Source organism: Capricornis sumatraensis, chromosome 2, assembly GCF_032405125.1.
Source record: "Capricornis sumatraensis isolate serow.1 chromosome 2, serow.2, whole genome shotgun sequence".
NCBI classification, from domain to species: Eukaryota; Metazoa; Chordata; class Mammalia; order Artiodactyla; family Bovidae; genus Capricornis; species Capricornis sumatraensis.
Window position 1 is genome coordinate 76,237,768 of NC_091070.1, and position 18,948 is coordinate 76,256,715.

The window sequence follows — 18,948 nt, forward strand, 5'->3', positions numbered from 1 at the left end:
TTGGGCTTGGGGCAGTTGGTTAGTAAAGAAATAACACGGGTAGTTTTACAGGCTTCTCAGCCCTGGTTTCCTTATCTCTGGGGATAAAGATGTCTCTCTGCCTCCTAGACAGCAAGGGATATTTATTTACTGCTTTCTGGGAAACAAAGAAGAGGATCAGGGTTTCTTTTTTGCACTGGCTGTTTCTTTGTAATTTTAATTCAAAATAATCAATATTTCACCTTGATCTATTCTGTGCCGGCCTGCCCTGAGTCCCAACAGGGTCACTGTTACCTGTCAACAACAGAATTCTGGGAAAATTGTAAAGGTTGGACATGGTCATGAACCAAAGCCTCAAGTGCACTTTGGATACCTTTAGATACTCGCCTAACTTCTACACTTCATGGGATTTAAATGTTTTAGTTATTTTATGTAGATTTTCAGGATGAATTGTATCTAATAGCATTATATCTTTGCCAAAGGGACTTCCCTGGTAGCTCAGCTGGTAAAGAATCTGCCTGCAATGCAGGGGACCCCAGTTTTGATTCCTGGGGCAGGAAGATCCCCTGGAGAAGGGAATGACTACCCACTCCAATATTCTGGCCTGGAGAATTCCATGGACAGAGGAGCCTGGCAGGCTATGGTCCGTGGGGTTGCAAAGAGTCGGACACGATTGAGCCACTTTCACTTTGCCCAAGAGCTACGGCTTTACAGTTGCTAAAAAAGCTGCTTGATTTAGAGTCTTCTTCTAGGTGCATCCCAACTTTAATATCAAGTGATTGAGGCACAAGCTTTATGGGAATAATTATAAAGGAACTCTCCATGCTGTTACCTCTTACTCAAAAACTGAAGGCAACAAAAAAACAGAATAATAAATAATAGCAAAAACAGAAATAAAGAAAGCTGTCCTTTTTTTCATGCACAATCTTCTGGAAATTCTGTAAAGGACTAAGAGCATCCTTAAATTATAATTAGCAATATTGGTGGATGGACCTAGAGATTGTCATACTGAGTGAAATAAGTCAAAGAAAAACAAATATCATATGATATATCTCTTATACGTGGAATCTTAAAAAAAGGTATGAAAGAATTTATTTATAAAACAGTAACAGATGCAATGGACATAAACTTGGGCACACTCTGGGAGATGGTGAGGGACAGGGAAGCCAGGCATGCTGCAGTCCATGGGGTCACGAAGAGTTGGACAGGACTTGGCGACTGAACAACAGCAGAGTTACAGACTTTAAATATATATATATATATTTAATAAATATAAATACTCCCTGGTAACCGTATATATATATACGGTTACCAGGGAGTAAGGTGGGGAGGACATAAGTTGGAAGGTTGGTATTGACTTGTACACCCTGCTATATATAAAACAGATAACAAGGACCAACTGTATGTTCTTCCCTTGTGGCTCTGCTGGTAAAGAATTTGCCTGCAATGCAGTAGACCTGGGTTCGATCCCTGGGTTGGGAAGATCCCCTGGAGAAGGGAAAGGCTACCCACTCCAGTATTCTAGCCTAGAGAATTCCATGGACTGTAAAGGCCATGGGGTCACAAAGCGTTGGACATGACTGAGTAACTTTCACACTCACAGGGACCTACTGTATAGCACAGGGAACTCTACTCGATACTCTGTAATGGCTTATGTGGGAAAAGAGTCTAAAAGGGAGTGGATATATTTATATGTGTAACTGACTCATTTTGTTGTACACATGAAGCTAGCACAACACTGTAAATCATCTATACCCCAATAAAAAGATTTTTTAATAAAATAAAATTGGCACATTGGGAATTCTCTGGCGATGCAATGGTTAGGACCCAGCACTTTCACTGTGGTGGCCCAGGTTCAGTCCCTGATTTGGGAGCTAAGATTCCATAAGCCACAAGGTGTGGCCAGAAAAAACTAGCAATATTTTCAGAAACCCTTGAGCTTTCTTGACCACAGCTTCTCCTGGCCACTATCTCTACGGCCTAACAGACCACTCTCTTAGGAATACATAGGTTATCCCCTTATGAATTGATAACTGGAAGGCACATGCATTGGGACTTCCCTGTAGCTCAAACAGTAAAGAACCTGCCTGCAATGCAGCAGACCTAGGTTTGATCCCTGGGTCGGGAAGATCCTCTGGAGAAGGGAATGGCAATCCACTCTGATATTCTTGCCTGGAGAATCCCATGGACAGAGGAGCCTCGCGGGCTACAGTCCATAGATCCTATAAAGTTGGATATGACTGAGTGACTAACACACACAGGCACATGCATTTGAAATTTCACCTCCAGTTCTAGACTCATCCCTACCATATGCAGATATGGCAAAATATTGTGAGGGACTCTTGTGCTATATACCCAGTCCTGTCACCAACAGATTAAGGCCACACTCCCACAACATCTTTCTAAACAATTTCTTCATTATTTTCAATCAGAGGATTTTATCTATTAAAAGACACATCAGAGAAAAATTATTCTTGAACCTCATAGGAAGGGACCTTATCAAAATACTGTTAACAACAAATACAGCAGTAAAACTATAGGAAATCAATTACTAGGTTCACAATTCCCAACTAAAGCAATTTAGAATTCCATGTAAGTAGAGGGCTATTTCAGTACAAGTCTCAAACCGAGGATTCTAGGAGATCCTTCAGAAACCACTGATCTTCAGAAGTAGACAGCTAGCCTAAGACCTCTGGAACAGATGATCACAGATAGTGGACAGCCTCTAGCCAGTATGTTGGACCAACTTCTATCCAATTCTTGTTTGTTTGTGTTTTTTTTTTACCTGCTTGCTTATAATTCATATTATTTTCTATAGATCGCTTATTGTCATTCACCTATAAAGAGCCTTTTTCTCTTTTCTTCCTGACATTATAATTGTTAGGTCAGAATAGACTCATTCTAAAATGATAAATGCATCAGGTGATACATGTCAATTCATTCAATGGAAGGAATTCTTTCTCAATGCTTGCATAGAGCAAATTGTCACAATGTAAACTTCAAATATCTTACAATTTTATTTGTTAATTATATCTCAATGAAGTTAAAAAGAAAAGGAAATACTCATTCAACTGCCATTTTCAGATGATCCCAAGTGGTAGCCACAAGACTGTTCTCAGTCTTACTGACTGCTGAATATACCAACAATCACCAGATTCCCATGATAAAACCCTCTGAGCAATTCCAGTTTCATCAAATAAGGCCACAGGTGATCACAGTCAACGGCATTTCTACCTGCACCCCCTTGAACAATTGATTCCAAACAAGTCAACCGGTGACTCTGCTAGTGTCCTTCACACAACTGAAGTGACCCAGCATGCACTCTCTCCCAGAAAAAGACCCTCAGTTAATAAAATCTATTGTTCAGACCCTAGAAAATTCTAAATTTGAACTCAACAATCTTTGTAGGGTGGTGAGCCAAACCTGAAAGAGACTAGTAGAAATCCAAACATGTTATGTAAGGCCTTGGTTCCAACCTCATGTCACAAACAGCACTTTTTCCCCTGGATCTCTGCATACCTCTCCTGGATACTACTTCCTGGTCTTGTTTGCCTCAGACTAACACCTCATGATCATTAGGAATAGTATTACAAGGCTTGTCAGTAATTCTATAAGTCACCAAGACTGATTTATAGTCTTCAAATTCCTACTTAGATACAAAGCCAAGATGACGCCATTCTGGATTATTAATACTTGGGTGAGTTACTGGCTCATTTTTATTTGAATAATCAGAACAGTGTTCCTATCAGTGGGAATCATACAAACAGAAAACCTTTAAGAAACATACTACTGAGGGAAGGGATAAATTAGGAGGTTGGGATTAAAAAATCCACTACTATACATAAATAAAATAGGTAATCAACCAGGACTTATCGTATAGCCTGGAAACTATATTCAATACTCTGTAATAACCTATATGAGAAAAGAATCTGAAAAAGAATAGATATATGTGTATGTATAACTGAATAACTTTGCTGTACACTTGAAACTTTCACAACATTATAAATTAACTACACTTTAATATAAAATCTTAAAAAATAATAAGCCTATTACTAACTCTAGCAGCCGCTGTTAATGACACTAACCTTTGCCTTAGATGGATTAGAGGTCAGTCTCAACTCATTGGCATGAGTAGTGACGGACAATCACATTGCTTAAGATTTCTTGTTGGCTAGTCATGGTGATGCCTGGGACAGTACTAATACTTCCTGTTGTACTTGTCAATGAAATAGGCAAACAGGCCTTCCATTGTCTTTAAAGAAAAGCTATTTGGATGTCTAAGATTGAGCTTCATGACCTATGGAATATGTCTCTTGGCCTGGGTTGGACAGCTGGACTTTCCAGTTTTGAAGCTCCTCAGAGAGACTATTATTGCAGCCCCTCTCTCATCAGATGATCACCACGATGATCATCTACAAAAATAGAAAGATCAAGAAGATCTTACAGTACAGTTGACTATGAAGATAACAGAACTGTTCCTGAGCAATGAAGATCTGGAATTCTTGCTTTTCACAAGTTGGACAACCTCTTGGAAGTGAGAGAATGAACACAGAGAGGGACTGAGAGACCAAAATACACGAACAGACAACAGCCAGACTGTATTTAAGATAAACTTCTGATCCACAATCAGCATCAGTAAATCCAGGAAACCTACTCTACATCGTAAATCAGTCCAGGAAGCCAAACAATAATATTCCCTCCAGGGCAAAGGTAGTGTCATTAAGAGCAGCTGCTAGAGTTAGCAAAATAGGTGGTCTATTGGCCTCAAACAGCTGTGTCTAGATTCCTAAGTTAAAGCTTCCTAATTTTTGTCTCTGCTTCCCCATATTAGGACTTACTGGTAAAAACCAAATATGTATCTCTAACTGTAGGTTGTCCTGCTTCTAGTTAACCCACTTCCAACTCCATGCCAGCAGCCTCCAATTAGGGCACATCTGAAAACTTCTTTTTCCACCATAAAGGTTTCCCATTTCCCTGCTCTTGAGTCTTTGACAAATAAAAGGGATAGTGGCTGACTTCTGACTCAGTTCAGTCACTCAGTCCTGTCCAGCTCTTTGCAACCCCAGAATTGCAGCATGCCAGGCCTCCCTGTCCATCACCAACTCCCAGAGTTCACTCAAACTCACGTCCATCAAGTCGGTGATGCCATCCAGCCATCTCATCCTCTGTCGTCCCCCTCTCCTCCCACCCCCAATCCCTCCCAGCATCAGAGTCTTTTCCAATGAATCAACACTTTGCATGAGGTGGTCAAAGTATTGGAGTTTCAGCTTTAGCATCAGTCCCTCCAAAGAACACCCAGAACTGATGTTCTTTAGAATGGACTGGGTGGATCTCCTTGCAGTCCAAGGGACTCTCAAGATTTCTGACTACAATAAACTAAATAAATTGGCTCTTCTTGTTCCCATCTGAGTGGTTTTGTTCATTTCCGCATGATCTTTAAAACTGCAAAGAAGGGAGTATGTAGAGGGTGAGGGTTTTATTTTACAAGGAAGGTTTGTAAAATCTCAAGGACAGCCCCCCAAACACACACACACACTCATTAATATTTCAGAGTTCCTTGTCACATGCAGAAAGTAAAGAAGCAGAGAATAATCAGAAGGAGAAAAGATGGAAAAGTGGAGGCAGACAAAGAGGTGACCAGCAATTGGAAGGACAGGGCAGTGAGGAGAAAAAAAGGAAGGAAGACCCAAAGACATATCTGAAGTCAGTGCTGCCCCGACCTCGCCCACCCTGCTTCCCTCTACAATCCAGATGCCCAATTTCCCCCAGAGGGAAGTTGGCTAACCTCACCAAGATGACATCTTTTAATTCATTTTCTTCCATCCAGAAATTCCACGTGCGATTCTAAGCCTGAGATAAAAGACAAGATTTTTGTTGGTTGGTTTGGCTAGGTTGCTTTTAACCGCACTGGATCTGCGTTACTGTGTGCAGACTCTCTCACTGTGGCCCACAGGCTTCTCTTGCTGCAGCACAAGGACTTCTCTTGTTGCAGTGTACAAGCTTCTCTAGTTGTGGAGCGCTGCCTCTAGAGCATGTGGGCGCAGGAGATGAGAGACTAGCTTTTAGCGATTAATTATGTGGAGAATGGAAAGGATGGGGTGGAGGCTAAGCTGAGATAATGGGCAGCACTTCTCCCAGCACTGGCTCTTCCTGTCTTTTACAGAGCTCCATCCTGCTGCGGGATCCTCTTCCCGGAAACTCTGTATTTAGGCCATGCATGCTGTTCAATTGCTCAGTCGACTCTGACTCCTTGAGACTCCACAGACTGTCTAAAGCTGACCTACGAGTGGTGACAGGTCATAAGCAGAACTGGGCAAGAGGCTGCAGGGAGGCAGGCAGAGTCAGGGATCTCCAGCTGAAGATTCCTTCATCTGGAGACTCTTCCTTTCCCGTCCCTCACTTTGGCTTCAGACGCTGAAAGTGTTTGAACATAAATGTCTAAGAACTGATTCTCAAACAATCAGGTGAGAAGAGGTTTGCTAGGTCTGAGGGGCACAGGAGGGGCATGGATGCATCTTTCTCAAAGCTATGCTCTGTCTCCTGGTCTCAGACTCCTTCCCTGAGCTTCCTCCCCTGCTCATTTCTTCTACATCTCTGTGCAGAAGCTCCCTGCTTCATCTATTCTTTTATCTTCCTCCATAAGAACCCAAAACCATTTAGAAAGCATACTGAGCATATACTTTAAGCCTTATTTCCAAATATAGAATACAATTTTTGTCTTCTTATTAAAGAACCTCATTTGATGAGGGTGGATATAGAGGGACTTTTTTGCAACAGAGGAATGAAGTTCCTGACATCCTGAAACCTCTCCAAGAAGACTGTTGAAAAGCCTGAGTGTGATGGGGATGGTGTTGGGAAGGACATCAAGCTGTAGGCAAATGAGAAACAAGAGGATGGTGTCTTGAGTCCCAGAAGATATGAACGCGACTGACATACTCAAGCCTTGGGATTCCAAGCTCGGGGATCCTGTCACCAAGCATGACTGAGCTATCTATCTCCCTGGTCTGCGTTCTCCTGAGGGGTGATGGGAGGACCAACTTGAGTGTCCAAGGAAGGCTCCCAAGACTCATCAGTAACTAGTGGATCCTAGGCCTGGATGGGAAAGTGAAAAGAAGTGCATGTTTGTCCCTTTCACAGAATGCTTGGAAATTAACCCCTGAAATCCCCTTAAATTCAGAGGCAGCCCAGGAAGGTTAGAACTACTTTACCACACCACTGGGCTCCAGGCCCCAAAGAACCCTTAGAGAGGCTGTGGCCAGGCCCACTCACAGCTCCCACACTCTCCTCTCAGGTAGGGCACTTGCCCCTTCCCAGGTTATGCAGTTTTCCTGGCACCTCTTCTGAAGTGGGGCTCTGGGTTCTGGGTTCTCTGAAGCCAACTCCATGGAGACAGAGGTCACCGTGGATGGAGGTAATTTGGGAGTTCCCTAGGAGTCAAACAGCCCAAGTGGCCCATCAAGCCTGTCACAAAGCTTTGCATTTATCAACCTTTACTGAGCAGCCCCTTCCCAGGGAAACATTGTTCAGTCTTCTAATTTCCACCTCCTGCTGACACCCCAACACTTAACCTCTCAAGACAAATCAACTGCAAAAAGGTAAAAAGCTTTCAAGGCCGTGCAGGTCCCTGTTGATGATCCCCACTTTACAAGACTTCCCATGTTTCTTCCTGTCCATCCCACCCTCATACACCAAGCAGCACAAACCGGGAAAGAAAGGGGTTCCCAGAATTCCATGGTGGACCAATGTCCTCTCACTGCCAAGAGTCAAGGTTCCATTCTTGGTCAGGGAACTAAGATTCCATAAGACACGAGGTGCAGTCAAAAGATAAAAGGGGGGAGGGGTTCCAACACTGAGCACAGGCTGCCTTTCCCAGAGGGTGGCCCTGACTCCCCTGTGACCCGCCAGGTGCAGTCCATAGTCTGGACACCAGTGCACACAGAGCTGGGCCCCCATCTTTCACCTCCACATCCCAGCCTCCACATTATCTCTGTTTCCTCAGCCCAAGGACACACACATTCTCCACATGTCCTTTCCCACTCCAGTTCCCAGCCCTGGTTCTTCTTAAAGCAAGGTCAAACATTGCCCAGGGTGCCTGAGGAAAGAAAGATTTGGGTGTCTGTGGTTTCTGATTGGAGGAGACTTAATTAACTAATTAGTGTGGGTTGTTCAGTGGTCTCTCCATTTCAATCATTTTAGGAGACCACCACCACCTCCACCCCTGACCCTTCCTCCTGCTTAGAGCAAGCCCCAGTCCTCACCACTCACATCAGGGATAGCCACTTGTGCCAGCTCTTCTCACCAGAAGAAGGTTTATTATGGGGGCATTAACTGTTGACCAGGATGCCTGTGTGAAAGAAAACAGCTGGTAAGAGAGAAGGGCAGGGCACCTGAGGGCTCTAGGATTGTCAAATCTTCAGTCTCCCCTGGAGCCAGATACTTGTCTTCTCCTGAGGGGCTAAGCAACTAAATCACGGACTTTTATTTAAGACCCAAGTGCTGAGAATTCTCCCCAACAGAAGCAGCCTCTCGAGTCGTAATACACACCAGACCTCGAGAAGAACTCCAGGAGAGATAAAGGTGGAGTTATCAAAAAGCAACAAGAGGAGTAGGGTGGAGTAAAGGGGAATCAGGGAAGGTTCCAGAGCAAAGAGTTCCCCGGGGAACACTTCTAAGCATAAATAGGGTTCTCACCCCATCATTAAGAGTAGAGGAAGGGCAATTCAGAAAAAAGGCCAGAAAAAGATACTAGACACATTCAGCAAAGCACCGTGTGTTTAGAAAAGGGCAAATTTCTCCATGTGGCCTGGAGAAGGCAGGTGATGGCACAGAAATAAAATGCAGGCCAGGGTAGAAGTCTCTTGATGTCACGGAAAACACTTCAACTCATAAAAGGTATAGACAGTTACCCTGAACTCAAGGCTGAACTGCACACAAGCTTCATACACCCGAGTAGGCTGAGGGCCAGAACAGTCCCAAGGTTGGACGGGTGTGTCTCGGCAGCTGGAACATCAGCTCAGCTCCAGTCTCAGGTCCCCGACTCCCAGGGCAGGGTTCTCACTGCACTGTGCTGCCCGGTGGGCTGTGGGCGGGGAACCCGTTCTCGGAATGGACTCCCAGACAGCTACAGTCTCTCATCGTGAAATAATCCCCTTATTCTAACCTTGGATTTCCCCCTTCCAGCTCTTCCTGCTGCGCCCTGTGGTGGGAGATATTATTCAGGTGGGGGCTATTGTCAAGAGACAAATCACATGGAAACGGAAGACATGCTGGAATCTAAGGTGAAGAGATTCCATCTTATCAAGCACGGTATAAGCCTCACATTTACTTAAGTGGGGTCTTTCATGGGGTCACTCAGTTCAACCTCTCAACCTACTGGCTGACTTGCTTTGAGCCTTTAATTAAACAGTTCTAATGCTTTCCCTCATTGCAACCTGATCCAGCCAGTGTTCTCACCCCTCAACCCCCCTCATCATGGGTGCTTCACTTCTCCTGAAGGGCCAATCCTTAATCCCTCTCTATTTTCCTGGTTCTGCCCCAAACTCAACTGTTTTATGTTTTACCTCATTCTATCTCTCTTAAATAAGCAGGGTGACAATATACAGCCTTGATGTACTCCTTTCCCAATTTGGAACCAGTCTGTTGTTCCATGCCCAGTTCTAACTGTTGCTTTCTGACCTGCATACAGATTTCTCAGAGGGCAGGTCAGGTGGTCTGGTATTCTCATCTCTTTCAGAATTTTCCACAGTTAGTTGTAATCCACACCGTCAAAGGCTTTGGCACAGTCAATAAAGAAGAAGTAGATGTTTTTCTGGAACTCTTTTGCTTTTTTGATGATCCAGTGAATGGATGTTGGCAATTTGATCTCCGGTTCCTATGTCTTTTCTAAATTCAGCTTGAATATCTCGAAGTTCATGGTTCATGTACTGTTGAAGCCTGGCTTGGAGAATTTTGAGCATTACTTTGCTAGTGTGTGAGATGAGTGCAATTGTGCAGTAGTTTGAGCATTTTGGGCTTGCCTTTCTTCGGGATTGGAATGAAAACTAACCTTTTCCAGTCTTGTGGCCACTGCTGAGTTTTCCAAATTTGCTGGCATATTGAGTGCAGTAGTTTCACAGCATCATCTTTTACGATTTGAAATAGCTCAACTGGAAATCCATCACCTCCACTAGCTTTGTTCGTTGTGATGCTTCCTAAGGCCCACTTGATTTCGCATTCCAGGATGTCTGACTCTAGGTGAGGGGATCACAGCATTGTGATTATCTGGGTTGCGAAGATCTTTTTTGTATATTCTTCTGTGTATTCTTGCCTCCTCTTAACATTTTCTGCTTCTGTTAGGCCCATACCATTTCTGTCCTTTATTGTGCCCATCTTTGCATGAAATGTTCCCTTGGGATATCTATTTTTCTTGAAGAGATCTCTAGTCTTTCCCATTCTGTTGTCTTCCTCTATTTCTTTGCATTGATCACTGAGGAAGGCTTCCTCATCTCTCCTTGCTATTCTTTGGAACTCTGCATTCAAATGGGTATATCATTCTTTTTCTCCTTTGCCTTCAGCTTCTCTTCTTTTCGCAGTATTTGTAAGGCCTCCTCAGACAACCATTTTGCCTTTTCGCATTTCCTTTTCTTGAGGATGGTCTTGATCCCTGCCTCCTATACAATGTCATGAACCTGCGTCCATAGCTCTTCAGGCACTCTGTCTATCAGATCTAGTCCCTTAAATCTATTTCTCACTCCCACTATATAATAGTAAGGGATTTGATTTAGATCATACCTGAATGGTCTAGTGGTTTTCCCTACTGTCTTCAATTTAAGTCTGAATTCGGCAATAAGGAGTTCATGTTCTAAGCCACAGTCAGCTCCCAGTCTTGTTTTTACTGACTGTATAGAGCTTCTCCATCTTTGGCTGCCAAGAATATAGTCAATCTGATTTTGGTGTTGACTGTCTGGTGATGTTCATGTGTAGAGTCTACTCTTGTGTTGTGGGAAGAGGGTGTTTGCTATGACCAGTGTGTTCTCTTGGCAAAACTCTATTAGCCTTTGCCCTGCTTCATTCTGTACTCCAAGGCCAAATTTGCCTGTTACTCCAGGTATTTCTTGACTTCCTACCTTTGCATTCCAGTCCCCTATAATGAAAAGGATGTCTTTTTTGGGTGTTAGTTCTAGAAGGTCTTGTAGGTCTTCATAGAACCATTCAACTTCAGCTTCTTCAGCATTACTGGTCAGGGCATAGACACGGATTACTCTGATATTGAATGTTTTGGCTTGAAAACGAACAAGAGAACATTCTGTCATTTTTGAGATTGCATCCAAGTACTGCATTTAACTTATATGCTTATTTAGCTTATACACAGAGTACATCATGAGAAATACTGGGCTGGATGAAGCACTGGCTGGAATCAAAATTGCCCGGAGAAATATCGATAACCTCAGATATGCAAGTGACGTCACCCTTATGGCAGAAAGTGAAGTAGAACTAAAGAGCCTCTTGATGAAAGTGAAAGAGGAGAGTGAAAACATTGGCTTCAAACTCAACATTCAGAAAACAAAGATCATGGCATCTGGTCCCATCACTTCATGGCAAACAGATGGGGAAACAATGGAAACAGTGACAGAATTTATTTTGGGGGGCTCCAAAATCACTGCAGATGGTAACTGCAGTCATGAAATTAAAAGATGTTTGCTCCTTGGAAGAAAAGTTATGACCAAACTAGACAGCATATTAAAAAGCTGAGACATTACTTTGCCAACAAAGGTCCGTCTAGTCAATGCTATGGTTTTTCCAGTAGTCATGTATGGATGTGAGAGTTGGACTATAAAGAAAGCTGAGCACCAAAGAATTGACGCTTTAGAATTGTGGTGTTGGAGAAGACTCTTGAGAGTCCCCTAGACTGCAAGGAGATCCATCCAGTCAATCCTAAAGGAAATCAGTCCTGAATATTCATTGGAAGGACTGATATTGAAGCTGAAACTCCAATACTTTGGCCACCTGATGTGAAGAACTGACTCATCTGAAAAGACCCTGATGCTGGGAAAGATTGAAGGCAGGAAGAGAAGGGGACGACAGAGGATGAGATGGTTGGATGGCATCACCAACTCATTGGACATGAGTTTGAGTGAATTCTGGGAGTTGGTGATGGACAGGGAGGCCTGGCGTGCTGCAGTCCATGGGGTTGCAAGGAGTCAAAGACAACTGAGTGACCAAACGGAACTGAAATACTTCCTGATCCAGGGCTGCTCCCCAGCCCACCCCCAAATAGAAGCACCAAAGGTCAGGCCAGCTCTTAAGAAGTTCATAGTAAGCAGAGGCCCTCAGAGATCTGAGTCCCAGCAGAGGGGAGGTGTGTGCAATGGAGCAGGTACCACAGTACAAGAACTTGTGGAAGAGGTGAGGCCTGCAATGGGATGTGGGTGGGAGAGAAGACAGGGAAGGGATGGGTTCTACTCAGAACCCATCAGGTGAGTGACAAGGTGGACAAAGAAGGGACTCAATGTGGAGGGATGACACACGGGAGAGAGAAGAAAGATGCTGGGGGCTGGGGGCACAAAATGGGGCTCTGGAGGAGATGGGGATAGAGTCATGGAGTGCATAAGACGGAGAAACAAATAGGGATGCAGAGACTCGGGGACATGGAGAGAGAAGAGATGGAGCAAGGAGTGGGAGGCATAAGGGACAGAATGAATGAAGGAGAGGAACAGAGCCCTAGGTTTACGGGGTGGAGTCATTGCAGCTGTGTGCACACAGAGGAGAGGAGGAGAAAGACATGGGCAGAGGGAGGAAGGAGACAGAGGGGGAGGGAGACGGTGATCAGCTGGAAGGAGCAGGTTCAGGAGGGCTAATTTCCACCTCCTGCTCTCCATCCCCAGAGACCCCACTCCTCCCTTCTAACTGTGCCCCCTAAGAGAGATGGCGCCAGCCAGAGCAGGATTCTGCCCTCTGCTGCTCCTCCTGGTGCTGGGGCTGTGGGTGGCCGAGGATCCAGTCAGCGCCAGGACCAGGAACATGACCCCAGCCCAGTGGTTTGAAACTCAGCATGCGTAGCCCAGTCCTCAAGGCTGCAACACTGCGATGCGCAAAATCAAGTTCTGCAAATTCTGCAGACTTCAACACCTTCTGCATGAGTCCTTCTCCAGTGTGACTACCAGTTGTCAGACTCCCAACACAGCCTGCAAGAATGGCCGTAATAACTGCCACCAGAGCCAGGCGCCTGTATCCCTGACCAAGTGTAAGCTCACCTCAGAGAGATACCCAGTGTGCAAGTACAATAAGGAGGAAAGGAATGCTTCTTATATTGTGGCCTGTGAGCCTCCTGATAAAAAGGACTCTAAGAAATTCAAGCTGGTTTGTGTCCATATGGACAAGGTCCTTAATATTTCTATCTTTCCTTGGCCTTGGGTCCTGCCGTAGCTCTGTCTCCAGGCCTCTGGACCACTCCTCCTCTGCTCAGTTGGTTCTCTTGTGACATCTCTTGGGGCCCTTCCTAGCTCAGGTTATTCTGAGAGGGTGGGGGTCTGGGGTGCCAGGAGCCAGCATGGGAGATCCCACCCATGACAAGGTCACGCGGAGAGACATGGTGGGCAGGGCGAGTCAGGTCTCGAGGGAGCACCCCAAAACCAGAATCTGTCTGTTTTATTATTTCATGACTTTCACCAACTCCTCTGACATTAACAGGGGGCTATCCCCGACTACCTTTCTCTGGAAAAAGTTAACTTAGAGCTCCAGTTAATAGTCTTCTGCATATAAAAGGAGTGTCTCAGCTCAAACCCCTCTGATGGCTCTGTAACTTGCCTGACAGGTTTCCCTGAACTTTTACAGCTATGCATGTGATTGTTTAGAGCCTCCCAACCATGAGAGGCATGAGATGCTTAAAACATCTTAAAGGTATAGAGCCTTTTAAAGAGCTAAGAATTATATTGGTGAAGTGTTTCATTGCTGAGTTAATGATTGCCGCCAGTCCTCCATATCCTTTATCTTTTAGGCACCTGTTAGGATATTAATCAATGTAATTGGGATGCAGAAATAGGAATATAGTAGTTTTAATGTTAGCAATACTAGAGTTTAGAGTTAATGAATTTTCTCTGTTATAAATCACTGTACTCCTCTTTCTTTGTTATAAATCATTGTATCCTTGCTATGTAAGAATGTAACTTTATTTAGTGCTTTCTGAGAGTGGCACCAGACTTTGGAAAGAACAACACTTTTAGGGCAAATAAGTTTTCTGGTTGATGGACCCTTATCAGAAAAGGGCCATAAAATGCTAATAGGCCTCCTGGCCCGAAGATGATGTAAATCACCTAAGACCTGTGTATACAGATAGGTATGCAGAGAGAAAGCCTGGTCTCGATAAGGGTCAGAGCTGCTGACCCTGCATGACTTTGTATTTCCATTATTCTCTATGTATTCTCTAGCTTAACGTATATAAGCCCCCTGGAAAAATAAAATATTGGGCCTCGCCTCATCATTGCTTGGCTCCCCATGTCAATTCTCTTTTTCTTACTTTCTCTCTCTTACTCTCTTTTTCAGGCTGATCCCTTGGAGCACAGGGGCTCGCTGTGTTCACTTCTGTGCCCAGGCTTCTAAGACCCACGTGAGAGGGAGCCCAAGGCGGGGCACCGTCCGCTATTCAAGTGGACGCCTGTGGCCTACATGAACAGTGTAAGTCCCTTGTCTTGGGACTTTATTGGCTTTCTGCATAAACCAAGGAACATCAGCCTCTTTCTCTCCTCTATGTTCTAAACTGCAACATTCTTTCTCTCTATATATATATATCTTTAAGTAAATCCTTATCTCCTATATCTCCAAATAAATAAATCTGTCATCTCCAACGCCGTCCACACTTCGAATACCCTGGATCCAACAGGGGCTGCTCCCCAGTAAGTGGCGCCTGAACAGGGACGGGTTCGGGTGATACCTTAGTAGTCTAAGCTCCAGAAAGATGGTGATCTCTCAAATTTTTGTTTCTGTTTTACTAGAATCTTATCCCCAAAAAACTTAGGGGTGTAGATTCTTGGTTTGTTCCTCATACTTCTCTCCCCTAACCCATTTTCTCACGGCAGCATGACAAGGCAGGGGGTGGGGAGAAGAACTGGAAAATGAGTCTGTGGGATTTATGCAAAGAGCTATTCTTGTTCCTAAACTAGGTCTCTTCCCCAGCTCTGCTGCTGCTGCTTAGTCGCTTCAGTCATGTGCGACTCTGTGCGACCCCATGTGACAGGTCAGAGTGAAGAACTGGGCAAGAGGCCACAGGCAGAGAGGCAGAGTCAGGGATCTCCAGCTTAAGATCTCATCCTTTGGGAACTCTTCCTTTCCCTTCCCTCCATTCGGACTCAGACACTGAAAGTGTTTGGACGTGAACACTTAAGAGTTGATTCTCAAACATTTAAGCAAGAGGAGAATATTTAGGGGCATAGGAGGGACAGGAATACAATTTCCTCAGAGAAGTTCCTTCCTCTGTCTCCAGATCTCAGCCTCCCTCTCTGAGCTTCCTCCCCTGCTTACCTGTTCCACATCTCTATGCAGAATCTCCTGGCTTTTCTCTTCTTTTGCCTTCCTCCTTAAGAATCCAAAACCATCTGAAGCCCAGTAAAACTGAATTAAGCCTTATTTCCAAACACAGAACAAGACTTTGATCTTTGTATTAAACAACTTCATTTGACCAGAGTGGATATACATGGATCTTTTTTTTTTTTTTCCCCTGAATAGAGGTATAGAGTTCCTGACACTCTGACATCTCTCCAAGAAGACTGATGATAAGCCTCAGTGTAAAGGGGATGATGTTGCAGAGGACATCCAGTTGCAGGCAAACGAGAAGCAAGGGGATGGTGTCCTGAGTCTCGAAAAGTTTAAATATGACTGACATACCCAAGCCCTTGGGATACTGAGCTTATCCTCCTGGAGAAGGGACTGTGCAGTGTCAGGGTTCCTACCACTCTTTGGAATAGCCACACTCTTCCTGTCACCAAATATGACTGAACTATCCAGGGCCCCAGTCTTCATGCTTGTGAGGGGTGGTGTGTTCAAGGCAGGCTCCTGAGACCACATCACATCGTGAAGCCACATCAGCAACTGGCTGATCCCAGGCCCAAGTGAGAAAGTGAAGGGAAGTTCATGTTTGTTCCCTTTGCAGAGTGCTTGGAAATTAACCCCTGAAATCCCCTTAAATTCAGAGGCAGTTCTAACCCAGGAAGGTTAGAACTACTTTACCACACCACTGGGCCCCAGGCCCCAAAGAACCTCCTTAAAAAGGCTGTGGCCAGGCCCAGCCACACCCCCACACTCTCCTCTCAGGTAGGGCACTTGCCCCTCTCCCAGGTTATACAGTTTTCCTGGCACCTCTTCAGGAGTGGCGCTCTGGGTTCTGGGTCCTCTGAAGTCAACTCCGTGGAGACAGAGGTCATCGTGGATGGAGGTAATTTGGGAGTTCCCTAGGAGTCAAACAGCCCAAGTGGCCCATCAAGCCTGTCACAAAGCTATGCATTTATCAGCTTTTACTGAGCAGGCCCTTCCCCAGGGAAACACTGTACAGTCTTCTCCCAATTTCCACTTCCTGCTGACATCCCAACACTTCACCTCTCATGACAAATCAATTATAAGAGGACAAATGGCTTTCAAGGCTGTGCAGGTTCCTGTTGATGATCCCCATTTTGCAAGACTTCCCATGCCTCTTCCTGTCCATCCCACCCTCATACACCGAGCAGCACAAACTGGGAAAGAAAGGGGTTCCCAGAATTCCCTGGTGGACCAATGGTTAGAACTCTGTCCTTTCACTGCCAAGAGTCAAGGTTTCATTCTTGGTCTGGGAGCTAAGATCCCACAAGACACGAGGTGCACTCAAAAGATAAAAGGGGGAGGGGTTCCAACACCTGAGCACAGGCTGCCCTTTCCCAGAGGGTGGCTCTGACTCCCTTGTGACCTGCCAGGTGCAGTCCATAGCCTGGACTTGGGTGCACACAGGGCTGGGCCCCCATCTCCCGCTTCCACCTCCCAGCCTCTCCACATTATCACTGTTTCCTCAGCCCAAGGACACACACATCCTCCATATGTCCTTTCCCCCTCCAGTTCCCAGTCCTGGGTCTTCTTAAAACGAGGTCAGACATTGCCCAAAGTATGTGAGAAAAGAAAGACAGTTTTCTGCTGTTCCTGATTGAAGAAGATCTGCTTATCTAATTATCTAATTAACCTGGGTTCTTCAGTGGTCTTTGGGTTTCAACTATTTTAGGAAAGCCTTCCCCTTCCTGGCCCTGCTTCTCCCCTAGAGCAAGCCCCAGTGACCCCACCTTTCATATCAGGGATAGCCACTTGTGCCAGTTCTTCTGGTGGCTTATCACAGGGGCATTAATTGTTGATCAGGACACCTGTTTGAAAGAAAACAGCTGGTAAGAGAGGAGGGCAGGGCACCTGAGGGCTCTAGGAATGTCAGATCTGCACTCTCCCCCAGAGCCACATACTTGTCTTCTCCTCAGAGGGGCTAAGCAACTAAATCACGGACTTTTGTTTAAGACCCAAGTGCTGAGAATTCTCCCGAACAGAAGCAGCCTCTCAAGACATAATACAAACCAGACCTTGAGAAGAACTCCAGGAGAGATGAGGGTGGAGTTATCAAAAAGCAACAAGAGGAATAGGGTGGAGTGAGGGTTAATCAGGGAAGGTTCCAGAGCAGAGGTCCCTGGGGAACACGTTTAAGCATAAATGGGGTTCCCACCCCATCATTAAGAGTAGAGCAAGGGGAATTCAGAAAAAAGGCCAGCAAGAGATACTAGACACATTCAGCAAAGCACCGTGTGTTTGCTGCTGCTGCTGCTGCTAAGTCGCTTCGGTCGTGTCTGACTCTGTGCGACCCCATAGACAGCAGCCCACCAGGCCCCCCCGTCCCTGGGATTCTCCAGGCAAGAACACTGGAGTGGGTTGCCATTTCCTTCTTCAATGCATGAAAGTGAAAAGTGAAAGTGAATTCACTCAGTCGTGTCTGACTCTTAGCAACCCCATGGGCTGCAGCCTACCAGGCTCCTCTGTCCATGGGATTTTCCAGGCGAGAGTACTGGAGTGGGGTGCCATTGCCTTCTCCACACCGTGTGTTTAGAAAAAGGCAAATTTTTCCATGTGGCCTGGAGAAGGCAGGTGATGGCACAGAAATAAAATGCAGGCTGGGGTAGAAGTCTCTTGGTGCCACGGAAAACACTTCAACTCATAAAAGATATAGACAGTTACCCTGAACTCAAGGATGAACTGCACACAAGCTTCATACACCCAAGTAGGCTGAGGGCCAGAGCGGTCCCAAGGTTGGATGGGTGTGTCTCGGCAGCTGGAACATCAGCTCAGCTCCAGTCTCAGGTCCCCGACTCCCAGGGCAGGGTTCTCACTGCACTGTGCTGCCCGGTGTGCCGTGGGCGGGGAACCCGTTCTCGGAATGGACTCCCAGACAGCTACAGTCTCTCATCGTGAAATAATCCCCTTCTTCGAGCCTTCCAGCTCTTCCTGCCGTGCCCTGTGGTGGGAGATATTATTTAGGTGGGGGGTATTGTCAAGAGACAAACCACGTGAGTTGGGAAGTCATGCCGGCATCTAAGGTGAAGAGAGTCAGCTTTATCGAGTTTAGGGGATAAGTCTCACATTTACTTAAGTGAGGTCTGTTATGGGGTCACTAAGTTCAGTGTCTTGACCTATTGGCTGACCTGCTTTGAACTTTGAATTAAACAGTCCTGAGGCCTTCCCTCATTGCAATCAGATCCAGCCTGTAATCATTCCCTGACCTGAGTGTTTCACTTCTCCAGAAGGGCTAATTCTTAATCTCGCTCATTTTCCAGGATCTGCCCCAAATTCAACTTCTTTTATGTTTCAATGTAATTCTATTTCTCCTAAGGGAGCTAGAAAGGCAGACATCAGCAGGGCTCTGGGTATTTTTTACGAAGAAGAGAGGGTATCTCCCACTTGGCATATATGTTTATGAGGGAAAGTATGTGATCACGGAACTCC

The 18,948-nt window shown here is 45.4% G+C and overlaps 1 pseudogene; it reads left to right on the forward strand.

Annotated features, from left to right (window-relative positions):
* Window positions 1-12,876: 12,876 nt before the first annotated feature.
* LOC138073994 (ribonuclease 7-like) lies at window positions 12,877-13,383 on the forward strand (annotated as a pseudogene).
* The last annotated feature ends 5,565 nt before the right edge of the window (window positions 13,384-18,948 follow it).